A 12,436-nucleotide genomic window follows, 5' to 3' on the forward strand; every position below is an offset into this window, starting at 1 on the left:
TATGATTGGCAGACGTACATAATAAAATAAAATAAAATTAGACATATATAATATAATAAAGAAAAGACATATATTATACGTTAAAGATTATTTTTTATTTACACATTTTACTGGTATTTTGTTGACCTTAAAACAGCATCATTTGGGTTACAGATATATGATAGATATATGATAGATAGATGATAGATAGATATATGATAGATAGATAGATAGATAGATAGATAGATAGATAGATAGATAGATAGATAGATAGATTATTGTGTTACAGCAGCAGGTCAAGGGCATTGAACATAGAGCGAAGTAGTAATGAAACAGATAACAAGAATTAAAATAACTCAAAATTTTATGTAATAAACATACAATGTACTAAAAACTATACACACTCCCTAAGTAAAGGATACACAATAGCAACAAAAACAAAGTACTAGAATACAGAGTAAAGCACTACATATAATACAACAAAGAATAAAGCCTATAAATAAGAGACTTAAGACAAGAGATGACAAACTATGGACAAGGTTCCAGTAGTAGTTTGATCATTATGATTTGCAGACATACATAATAAAATAAAATAAGAAATATATAACGTAATAGAGAAAAGTAAAATATCGTACTTTAATGATTTTACCAAACAGCACTGCATTATGTCATGTTTTTTTTTATTATTTCCCCTTGTTTGTGGCAGGGATACAGGGATGTGTTGTGTAGTAAATGCGCTGTAACCAGATCGATTCCTCTTGATCGACATGATCGAATCGAAGGTCCTTCCCTGGGATCGATTGGACATCGGTTTCAGATAACGAGCCAATACAGCGAGCGCGCACGTCCCCACGAGGAACCCACGAGCGCGTGTCAGTTGCACGGGACGCTCCTCTCCTCTCGCGCCCCCAACAATAGAGTGGTACGTACCATTATCACAGCGCACAATGGGGACATTTCCCCACGAATTTACATCGCTTCGCGTTCTTCACGTCGTAAAGAGCGTGCACGTCGCCCGTGTGTGAATTTCACGCGGTGTCTTTTTTCCTTCCGAGCCCGCTCTTTGCTTCCTCGGAGCGGATTTAACGCCGGATTCCACCCGCGTTCCTCCGGCGCGTCCCCTCGGAAACACAGAGTCCCCGGGTCGCTCTCCTCTTCCAGCAGCAGGACTACATTTGATGTCAGAGACCCGAACAAACATGGAGCCGAGCCGGGGATTTAAAGCCTTGGATACGGGGGCATGCGCTGCGGCTCAGTGAGGATGGACGGACAGTAAAGAGGAATAATTTTTTTAACAAACATATCAGGTAAAAAACCAAAGAAATGAAAAGGGACATTTTGTTCCTGGGTCACATTTGATATCAACTTGAAATGTGACTTTGGCAACGTTAGCTCTTAACCTCACCGCATCTCACCACAGCATCAGCTAGAACAGCCTCATTCAACCGGAGTCACCATGTTTGTAGCCTTTGACTCGACCGATATAAACGCCGCTGGTAATTCAACCCTGCCTGGCCATCGCTGCCTGACTGTGACTAACCCAGTGCACAGGTGACTAATGTGGCAGCGTTGTTGTTACAGGAGCCTGAAGTAGCCCAAACCATGTGAGCACCACTAATAGGTTCATTAACGAGTGGATGAAATGTGTACATGTGTAATGTGGCTGCTTTGAAGTGTCGATGAACTGCAGAGCTGCACATCTGCATGAGCTGCAGCTGCAGCAGCGTCTTGACATATGCAGACTGAGAGGAGGGGGGGCATCGTGTTGGTGAGAAACCGTAGAGCAAATATTTGCAATGCCCCCTGAAATTGCATTAAAATAAAGCCACATGTCGTATATTACCTATAATGCATTAATTCGTAAGTGAATTGAAGAGTTTGAGGTCGTAGTTGTGCTGACATAGGCAATGCATGGTTTTATTTTTCCACCCACTAAGGATGCATTGACTTGCTTCAGAAGAGAGAGAGAGAGAGAGGAGGATATAGGGGCTGGGGTCTATTTCAGCCAGCCTGGGTTTGCAGTCATGGGGGGATGGTAGCCCTCTCAGCCCAGTCAAAATCATGCTTTGCGAAATTTGAAACCTTCTTTGTACTACTTCCAGTGCAGCAGCAAAGGAAGAAGTGGGCACGAGGAGCGGTGTCCTTCAGTGGCCGGGATCATGCTTTTATAGTGGGGGACAGCTTCAAGATGTCCTTACATGATGCCCACTCATGTGGTGCTGTGTGGCTCACATTAGACAAGCCATATTTCCTGCGTCCTGTCCATTTAAAAGAAATCAGAGGGAGTCACGGGATGCTGCTCTGTTTGAAATACAGCGGCGGCTAAGCAGCAGTCTGTGCTGAAGACGTGTGTTCCCATCAGTGGTCGGTGATGAATGAATTACCTTTGGAAACAGCAGCTGCAGAGCCATTGATAAAAGTCTGCGTACGCTGCGTTTGACAGCAGATTAGTGGGGCCAGTTTTTCCTTGTGATGTATTAAAATTACTTTCAAATGTAGTGATAGTGCACAACAGACGTAAAAATGGGCTGAGTAGGATTTACATCTCCTAGTTATTACATATTTATTCTGGTATTTAAAGACATTTAAAGTTCCCCTTCCTCAGGTCAGCTCAGATCAGACCTTTGCTGTTGCTGAAGAGGAGGTCGCTTTAATCTAAATACCACGCTGGTGTCAACAAAGAATAAGTGTTGAATCTCAGCAAAGCAGCTCTGTGCACCTACACTGTCCATATACAATGAAATACATTGAGGAGATGTCCATAGATTTGATTAGCATCTGAATTACAAATCTATTCACCAATCCAATACCACGTCTTTAAAGTACATTAGTTCAACCCAGATAAAACTGCAATTTTCTTCTCCCATAAATCACTACTTCGTCTTCCTCTCCGCTCCAAGACAGCTGTTGCACTATCCGGCAGTGTAGCATTAGCCAGAGCTAGCTAAAATGTCTGCAATTTGGCAATATTCCACACCGGAAAGTCCCACCGGTAAAAGAGCAAGGTGTGCCAGGCAATACAACAATGATAGCACTCATCACTTCCATACAGGGTTCGCAGCATACAGCTGTTAAAATACATTATACAAATTGTTACTTTCTTAAATGCACTGGTATCGGATTGGTACTTGGTATCGGCAGATATGCAAAGTCCAGGTTTCATTAAGGGAAAATAGCATTGGAACATCTCTCAGAAAATACATTCAGGGTACTTACTGCATGTGAAAGCGGCTTTGACCCCTTGCAGCTGTTAAAATTATCACTCTGCAGCAGAGGCATCCACACTATCACATGACTGAGTGGGAGCTATAGGATAAGTTTCACAACAGCACAGATTTTAAAGATGGCTTCAAGACGTACTGCTGTGTCTCTTCCCTTAAAATGACACTTACTGAACCAGTGATTGAAGCCATGCTCCAGTTCGGAGAGTACATGTGCTGAAGTTTGTCTGTTGTGGCCTCCAGTCCTTGTTGTTGTGTGTCAGGCAAGTTCTTTTGCAGGCGTGTTTGCTCCTGAGCTTTTCTTAGAATATGTGGTGTTTCTTTGAGCTTGCAGAAAAACATAAAAGCACAGGTGGAAAGTAGGAAAGTTGAAGGGTCTAGCTACATAACCTGCTCTTTGATGCATGGATTTCAGTTCTCACTGAAGGGTCTCATCTACAGGTGTAGTGCCAGAATAGAACAAACCGTATCCCCATGGTTTTATGTGTTGCTGTTTGTGAACTCTTTGCTGCGAGGGATGACATTCCTGCACAGTTTTTCAGTTCCTTTTTTTTCCCTGTGTTTCAGAGGCCCTCGTGACAGAAGAGCTTTGGCATGCCTCCTGCGGAGGCTTTTGGACCTCTCTTATTTGTTGACATTGCTCTGATCTTCTGCCAGTCTCTGGCTTTCTCATGCTAACAAGAAGAATATCTCCCTGTCAGTAGCTCTCTTTTGCCTTTCTCCACAGAGGTGGCGAGGGATGATAGCAGGAAACAGAATAACAGTCAATAATGAGCACAGGAAGAAAATAAGGGATGAGAGTAAGATAGAGAGTGATGGCTGCTTGGCGGGAGGAGGTGGTGGCAAGGAGATGGGTCAGGGATTTTGGGAAAGGCAGGGAGCTGAAATTTATGTGTGTAAAATTGCAACGCCCCTTTACATGCCATTAAGTGCAGCCGCAGACAGACCTCCTATCTCCCAGCTGTTAAGATGCTCCAGAGGCTCCAGCACACAGAAACTATTGTTCTTCCACTTGGCCAGAGCCACTGCTCTATAATACGGCTTCTGTCCGAGGTCTGAACTGGCCTGACAGAGGGACACCAGGGCTTAGTTACTGGGTTTGACAACAGTGTTCCTTGTTTCTTTCTGCCACTGCCTCCCCGCCCCCTTCCCCCTCTTTGTCCATATATCTATCCATCCTTGTTTGTTTCTCTAAACTAATTTTTCAATCCGAGATACATTGCTAATTCTGCTTTACAATTCCAGGGATGGGACAGCAGATATTATTTGTTAAAACCTGTTTCGTCGGTTATTATATATTATATATATTATATAATAATATATATAATATATATATTATTATACAAAGCACATTTGAAATTCCCTTTATTTTCCTATGATAAACACAACACATCGTAATTTGAGCTTTCACTTAAAAAGTCAACATTTACCAGCTCGTCTGTATAACCCCACAATCCGATTTATAAAAGCTTTGTATTGCACTTTTTCTTGCAGTGCCTCATCACCTTTTATCTTTTCATTCTTTTTCCTTTGTTTTTTTTGTTGCCATTCTGAGTCTTTCATTGTCTCACTTTCACTCAGGGGAGCAGAGGGCGATGTCGGGGTCTCTCAATGAGTTGACAGGATATCTCTGATATCGACTTGTCTGACTGTGTTCGCTGCCAATGCAAACAGGGCAAAACCTCAATAGTCTGTCTGAGCTAGGAGCTGCTCTGACTCAACTGTAGGAACTGAGCCTCATCTCTGTCTCCTCAGTCTTTCTCAAGTCGAACGTACCACCTGCAGTTCTCTCCAGTCTCCTTATTTGTAGTTTATCTGTGACGCAACCCCTCGTCTGCCAACCTTTTAGACCACAGCTGCTGTGTTTGAGTACATACAAATGTTCTGTCACTTTAGGCTCTAATGAGCTTTAGACAAGATTTGTCTTGCTAGCTTTATTTCATATATGCCCAGTGTCAGCCAGGTGTAAAAATAATTTTACTTGTTTTGGCTGTAAATAAATGTGGCACAGAACCAATAATACACTGCCAAAACAAAATGAAACCAGAGAAATTGGTGTAACAGCTTACTAATTTCCTTGAATCTTGACTGTTTACTACAAACTGAATGAAGAACTCAACCATCTGACCATTATCTTTACCACTTGTCCTTTGAGGGACATGGGGGAGCCAGAGCTAATTCCGGCTGATATTGGGCGTGAGGCGCTTTACACCCTGAACAGGTCACTACAGGTATATTTGTGTGTGTATACATGGTAGGGTATTTTTATTGTTTATTTTAGCAAAAGCAATGTTGATGCCCTCTCAGGTCGCTTTTTTTCTGTTCAGGCTCTATATGCTGCCAACAGAACTCAACCTCAGAGAATTTGTGTATTGGAATAGACTTGAATATGCAAAGTTACGCAAAACTACAGCGTAATTGGTGACATGACATATAGTATATTCTCTTTATGTTTTTCCCTGTCTCTCTCTCTCTTTGAGTATCTGTGTGCTGTGATGGGTTCTTATTGAGCTGGAACGGCCGATGCCCTGGTTGTCGAGGCGATTTGTGATGATTGATGGAAGCCGGAGAAATGGGAGGCGAGGCACGTTTATCCCGGCCGCAGCTTGAATCCCTCTCGTCAGGACTCGGGTGTTAGTATTCAATTACCGACACGGTGAATTTTCATTAGGATTTTCATAAGCACCCGTTTTTTCTTCTCAGTCCTTCTAGGTAGCAGCACAAGGAATTGCAAGAAGGACGTGGAAAGATTGTGAAGGGATAGAAATAAATATGAGCTACAGAATGCTTTTGCTCCGAGCACATAATTCATATCTAGGCATGTTGCAGTTAACAAACTCACTCCTATCTTCTCCTTCATGTTTATTTACTATAAACTGTCTAAAATGCTAGAAATAAAAAGAGTAAAAGAGCAAGGCCTTGGCTTGTGATATAAAAGGATGCTGGAGGGAACAACAGAAAGCACTAAGAAAAGAGAGGGAGAGCAGGGGAAGTAGCCTCTTAGTGTCCCTGTGTGTTTGTCCACAATTTCACAGCGGGGGTGCCTGTGCACACAGACAACTGCTGCTCTCAATTAGGAGCCAATATTTGGTTGTTCATTTACGGCTCACAGCAAGGATCCAGCTCCGCTTTGGATTTCAACGAGGCCCGAAAACAAGGCTCGCCTGATTTGTGCTGGAAAGATGCCCAGCAGGGACCGTGAGTGTCCGCCTCTCCTCTCGGAAGCGGAGGCAAGCCCGCCTCTCCTTTTTTTTGTCTTTGATGATTAGCAGGAAACGCCAAATTCGCTTAAACCCTCTGCAAGAAATAAAAGCCCGCTCTTTATAGTCTTACTCAGAAACCATTTCATCTTTGTTTGCTTATCTTACTGCAAAGCTGTCAGTTCACTCGGACAGATAATTGCTGCAGAGTAGGGGTCAGATAGAGGTTAGGGAAGTCTTACCGGTGAAGGACACATCTGCTAAAGATAGACAGTCAGTGGATGGATGTTCTGCTTCATAGGATGACTACATAATAAAGTCTTCCTCCTCCATTCAGTGCCGTGCCAGAGAAAATGTAAAGACACGGAGGTGGTAGTTGTTTGTGCTTATCTACGCTTTAGTATAATTTCAACTACATGACATTGAAATCAGAGCCAGTCTCACCACGTCGAGCAATGAACAGCAGACCCTTACATAACTCTTTCATTTATAGACACATGCCCACAGCTCGGTGTGTGTCAGCGCTACTATTATGTAAGAGTGAAAGCATCTTGTGTTTTTGCTCTCCTTTACATCGGTGATGCTGACAACCTATAGATAACAATAATCTGTCTTGATGTTGCCAGGGTCCACAGGTGTCATCTCTTTGTCCTTGCTCTGGAGTAATGGTGTAGCAGTATGTGCTTGTGTGTGTGTGTGTATGCATTAGATCACATGTGTAGGCCTCTGCATTTTTTTTTGTGCTAGTGCTCGTTGATGGTAAGATGGCGGATGTCTGAATGCGATTCAGTGCCTCCGAGGTCCGAGTGTAGCCATGCGGCCAGCCAGTGAGCTGTTACCGTGAACCATCATCCTTTTGACATCGCCACTCGCCACTGCGCTGTTCTTGTGAACTAAGGGCTGGTGACCAGCTCAACACAAAGTTAGAGAGTGGCAGAGAGCATGTAGTGTTAGCAATTAATTAAGTAGGTATCTGAAACCTTTATTCTGGTGATATAATCGAATAATTCAATAATAATAGTCTTTATTATCGTTCTATATTCTATGCTACTTAGAAATGTAAATTTTATTACCTTTCTTTTCATTTGTAAAGTGGCTGTGGGTAGTACCTTGAAAGGTGCTATATACATCCAAGTTGTTATTATTACGATTGTTATGTGCCACATTGTAACACTGATTGCTTTCTATCCCGATCCCTTCAATAGACCATGTATCTGCATTCACATTTGCTCGATCTGTCAAGGACATACATGAAACTAGAATGGTACCCAGTACAGCACATACCTTTGCATTGGCCTTACAGTCCCCTTAAAGTCAATGAAGATCTCTGTTTTACTTCTTTATAAATTCACAGCTATGGAAAACGCCCAATCTCATAATGTTAAAGAAAGTGTAAGAAAATTCCTGGATCCAATTTAATGGGTTTAATGGGTTCTTCCATGACCCATATCGCATCTTTCTACCAAGTGTAATCCGTCCAGTATCGTGTAATCCTGCTAACTCACAAACAAACTCAGATGAAAACACACACACCTCCCTCGCTGAGTATAATAAACAAGTGTGGAACTAGAACATGTGTCATCTTCACTATAGGTTGAACTTGTGTGAATTTACCATTCAAGGATGTATTCAGAATCAAGGGGCTGTTACATGCTGATGTTTTTTTTCTACATAGCTGGAGCTGCAGAATTTCTAATTAATCACATGGACTTTCATGTATTTTTGCAAAGTCCCTCCATCGCTGCGTAAGGAGGGAGCTTTACTTCACAAGCTAACATGCAGGGTGTGCATCAGATGAAGTGGCTAATGAACACATCTGATAAGATACATCCAGCATACATCTCACAGAGGACGCTTTGTAGTTTGTGATGTTGTTTTTGTTGCGACCAGAAGTTATACCCACAAAAATGCTAAAGGTTTTCCAGCCTTCTTAGTTATCTATTATGGATATATATTTTGTATATTAAAAAAAACAAACAGTGATCAATTATTTAGAAGTGTGTAAGGAACACAGAAACACAAACACACCATGGAGAGCTGTGAATCCTGTGAACTGCACCAGATGGACTGCAGTAATAACAAGGCTCTTATTTGGCAGGTAATGCTATTTGGGACTTGTTTACATGTTAAACCAAGATGCCAAGAGGAAAACAGGGCAGGATGACGGGACTTTGTCTGCTCTTTAATTCAGGTGAACAGTTTCGATTGATCCCGACACTGTTCGTTTATGAGACTTAAAGTAAAATGTCATCGAGGGTATGCTCTGAGCTACTCTATCTCCCATTTGTGTGTGTGTGTCTTAGTCAGCTCTACTTGGTTAAATGCCATCCCAGTGTTTAGAAATAAATGAGCTCGGCGTGAGCGGCCTGGAGTGAAACTATCCTCCTCCAGTTAAACAGTAAAGTCGCGGCCCACATAGGTCCATCCTGCGGTGGAGGATAAGGTCAAAGGTCATTTCACTCTTATATGCGGTTGTATAAATGTTAGAGGCGACTCGAGGCAGGAGCCTGGTCTGTGTTGCTTTGCCTCAGGAGGACAGATAGGTGCTGACAGACAGGCCTGGCCTCACCGCTGGGGCTTCTGCCTCCGCGGCTGCCGAGGCTCCTCTTTTTTCATCTGTCTCACTCTCCGCTATTCTTTACTAGCTCCCTGTGTGTTTATACTCTCTGTCTGTGTCTTTTCTTCTCTGTGTCGCTCCTCTCCCGTCTCCCTTCATCTGTTTCTCACGTGTCTATATGTTATATTCCTCTCCTTCCTACGTCCCTCTTTCTATAAGCCAGAGCTGCTTCCCGTGAGGCTAATGCTGACTGCCAGTTTTGTCGTCAGTATTATGTCTGAGTTGGGCATCAGCAGCGTCTGGGGCTTGACCAGACTTTGTAATGCAGATCTACTGGGAGTTCAAACAAAGGTAACATGAGAGGAAGCAGATGTTGCCTTGAGCTTCAAATTAAAATTTCCAAATGCAGCTTGGATCAGGCATAAGAATAGAGGAAATCTTTGCAGGTTCATTTCAGTAAATCATCCCCTTTTCCCCCAGCCAGCCTGACTGTGACAGTCTGAAAAACTTTGTCTTTGTTATTAGGAGATGTGGAAACGTTTTTTGGTTCGTTATGAAACTTTGGCGGGTCGCCACAGACTTAATGGGAGACCCTGTTTTGTTTCAGGTTTATCATAATGCTGTTGTTAGCCAACTTTGGCTTGGATGTCCACATGAAATTGAGGTCATCATAAGTGCAATGTCCCCGTTTTGATTCCATCCGGGGACCCGTCCTTCATGCAATACCTCCTCTCTTTCTCCTCTGTTTGCCAACTGCCTGTATGATGTCCTGGCTAATACAGGTAATTTGGCAAAAAGAAAGTAACAAGAATATTTCAATTGAATGGATTCCACACGTGGAACTAAAAGGGCACTCAGTAAAGCACATATTTCTTATAAGATAAGAGAGATAAGATCTGACTTTTCAAAATCCATAAATTATTCTCTGGGAAATCATTGAAAATGTTGAAAAATGCCCTACATATCAATGTTACAGAAATTAAAAACATATTTTTTTCCGGGATCCACCGTTTTAATGCTGCATTGTGTCATGTCTCCACAAAAAGGCCTTGGAAAATTGGTTGAGTAGTTTTTGTGGAAAAAACAAATGCAGATGAAACTATAACCTCCTTGGTGGAAGTAATTACATTTTAAAATGCTATTGAAAGAATGGTGATAGGTAACAAAGCTACAAATGATTTTCACTTTTAAGTCTGTTCGTCCTTGTGTTGTGTCTTTGTGTCAAAAATTGACTCAAAACCTTCCCTGCTCGTCAACTTTAATTGACGAGCAAACAAAGACAGTAAACACACACACAAAATACCAGCCTCACAAAAATACTTAAGGAAATGCTCGGGGCTTGAAATATACCCACTGATAAGCAGAGAAGAAAAGGAAACCAAGATGAGGGAATAGGGGAGCGAGAGGCTTCTGTACCTGCGGAAAGAATTTGATTTGCCTCCCTTCCAAGACATGTCGTTAGGAGACGAGCAGAGAGCCACACAATGCCGGGTGAGGGCCAAAAGCAGGAGGGAGAAAAGGGAACGAGAGGTGCTTTTGTCCCTCCTCTCTGTCCCATTGTCGTCCACACCGCCTTTGCTGGGGACAGGACACGACAACGGGCTTGATCCAAAGATCAAATCTATACGGACGAGCAGAGTACATCTGTGTGTTGAAGACCGTATTGTGTCTCCTGTCTCTGTCGTGATCCTCTGTATTCACATGCACAGTACTCTCTAAATTTAGCGGGCTGAATCATGCAGACACTTTAAGTAAAAGTCTGCCACAATCTAAAAATCTCATCTCGCTCTTTGGAAAAAACGTCTGGCTGGCTCTGCGAATCAGTGTCTTTATCACTGTTCAATATAATGCCGGAGTAAGTGGATGAGCGAGGCCCTAATGGAGTCAATCTTCTACGGCGCTGTTAATACAAGCCTGTTAGACCACATTTTGTCTTCTGCAGCCAGGGTTTACTCCGTGAAGATTCATTCTTTCCTCCCACCGCAGTTCCCTTTTCATACAGAGAATGTTCACCCACCATTTAGGCCTTGCATAGGCATTTTTAGCTGTCAGGAATATGTGTGGATGCGTGGTGGTGGTGGTGGTGGTGGTGGTGGTGGTGGTGGGGGGGGTGGGGGGGGTGGGGGGGGCTGCTGGGATGTCGGGATGTCATAAGACACAGATCACATGATGCCTGCAGCTGATCTTTTTGACCCCTAATGAGCATGCTCGTTCTATAGATGGAAAGAGGTCCCGAGGACAGTGACCAACCGCCGCCTGCTCGCCTTCAACGTGGGTCTGTGTGTGTGTCAGCAGATTTTTGTCAATAATGCAGTAGTTTCTTCTCAATTCATATTGTATTTGACGTAATAATTATGGTTTTGATGAAACGTTGTGGTTGTGTGTTTTAGCTTCAGCTTATTACAGGTATGGTACAGGGATAGTTGGGGAGTAATAACAAGGAGTTATGGTGAAAAGGTGCCAAATATATTTCTGAAGTCATTTAAAAATCTTGTTTTCTCTCTAAGTTGACATGGTCGTTGGCGTCTTAGTGGTCAGGACTGCTGTTCTGGACCCACTGGCACCGCCTCAGACCACCCCACAGCAACCATCACCACCCTGCCCTACTTTGACTTAATAGCGTGGTCCATGTCCCAGCCTTTAACATAGCGGAGGCTGGATATATAACCCTATTCTGCAGCCAGCTTCACTTTTGGGGAGCAGGAATATCGTCCATCTTTATATTCATTCTGTGATGCCAACACGCTGTTAAAAGCAAGTGTATCTGCAGCCCTACCATTAAAAGTGGCAAGGCCTTGGTCAGCACCTTTGAAGTGAACGATTTAACAGTTGTTTTTTTTGCATATGTTTACACATTCCCTCCATCCAAGAGGCAGTGGTGCACGAGAGGCGGAAATACATTTAGCCTCCAAGCTTTAAACACATTCCTCTATTAATTCTCTTGTCAGGACATATTCTGAGATGCAGATCAAAGGGAAATTGATAGAACAATAGGTAGAGCGAGGCACGATGAAGTGATGGAAATGCAAAGGTGAGCGTTTAAAGGGCACTTCAGATGTGAAAAAGCAGGGTGCCATATCTTTGTGATTCATGTCTCTTTACACTCAGAGAGTAATTTCTTTTGACATCTTCCCCCCTCTGGGAAATTTACTACAGTCAGACGAATGTGAAACAGTACAGCACAGTACATCGAACATGATTGAATCATACTATACCTGCAATATAGTGAACAAAAATTGGCGTATCAATGAGATATTAACTGCTGCTCCCCAACAGAAAGCCTCTCTCATCCATTCATTATACTGCCTCTCTGCGCTGAAACACAGATCCCTGCTGTGGGCATTGATTTCATTGAGAGAAGATGATCTCTTTCTCTCTCTCCCTCTCCCTCCCTCCTCAGTAATGCTCTGGACAACTTCCATCTCTCCACATGAGCTTTGGAAGTATTTTTTAAAACTTGCAACAGAACCTGAAGGTCT

General features: G+C 42.9%; 1 protein-coding gene across 3 annotated transcripts in view; it reads left to right on the forward strand.

The window, feature by feature from the left end:
- Positions 1-858: 858 nt before the first annotated feature.
- Positions 859-12,436, forward strand: part of wasf1 (WASP family member 1) — a 49,806-nt gene continuing 38,228 nt past the window's right edge. For 2 of the 3 annotated variants that reach the window (XM_034579837.1, XM_034579836.1), the window contains exon 1: positions 859-1,286. The gene's annotated coding sequence lies outside the window, so the exon portion shown is untranslated. The remainder of the gene's footprint in view (positions 1,287-12,436) is intronic. The other variant, XM_034579835.1, reaches the window with a different exon arrangement.

This window comes from Hippoglossus hippoglossus, chromosome 24 (genome assembly GCF_009819705.1).
Source record: "Hippoglossus hippoglossus isolate fHipHip1 chromosome 24, fHipHip1.pri, whole genome shotgun sequence".
In the NCBI taxonomy this organism is placed as follows: Eukaryota; Metazoa; Chordata; class Actinopteri; order Pleuronectiformes; family Pleuronectidae; genus Hippoglossus; species Hippoglossus hippoglossus.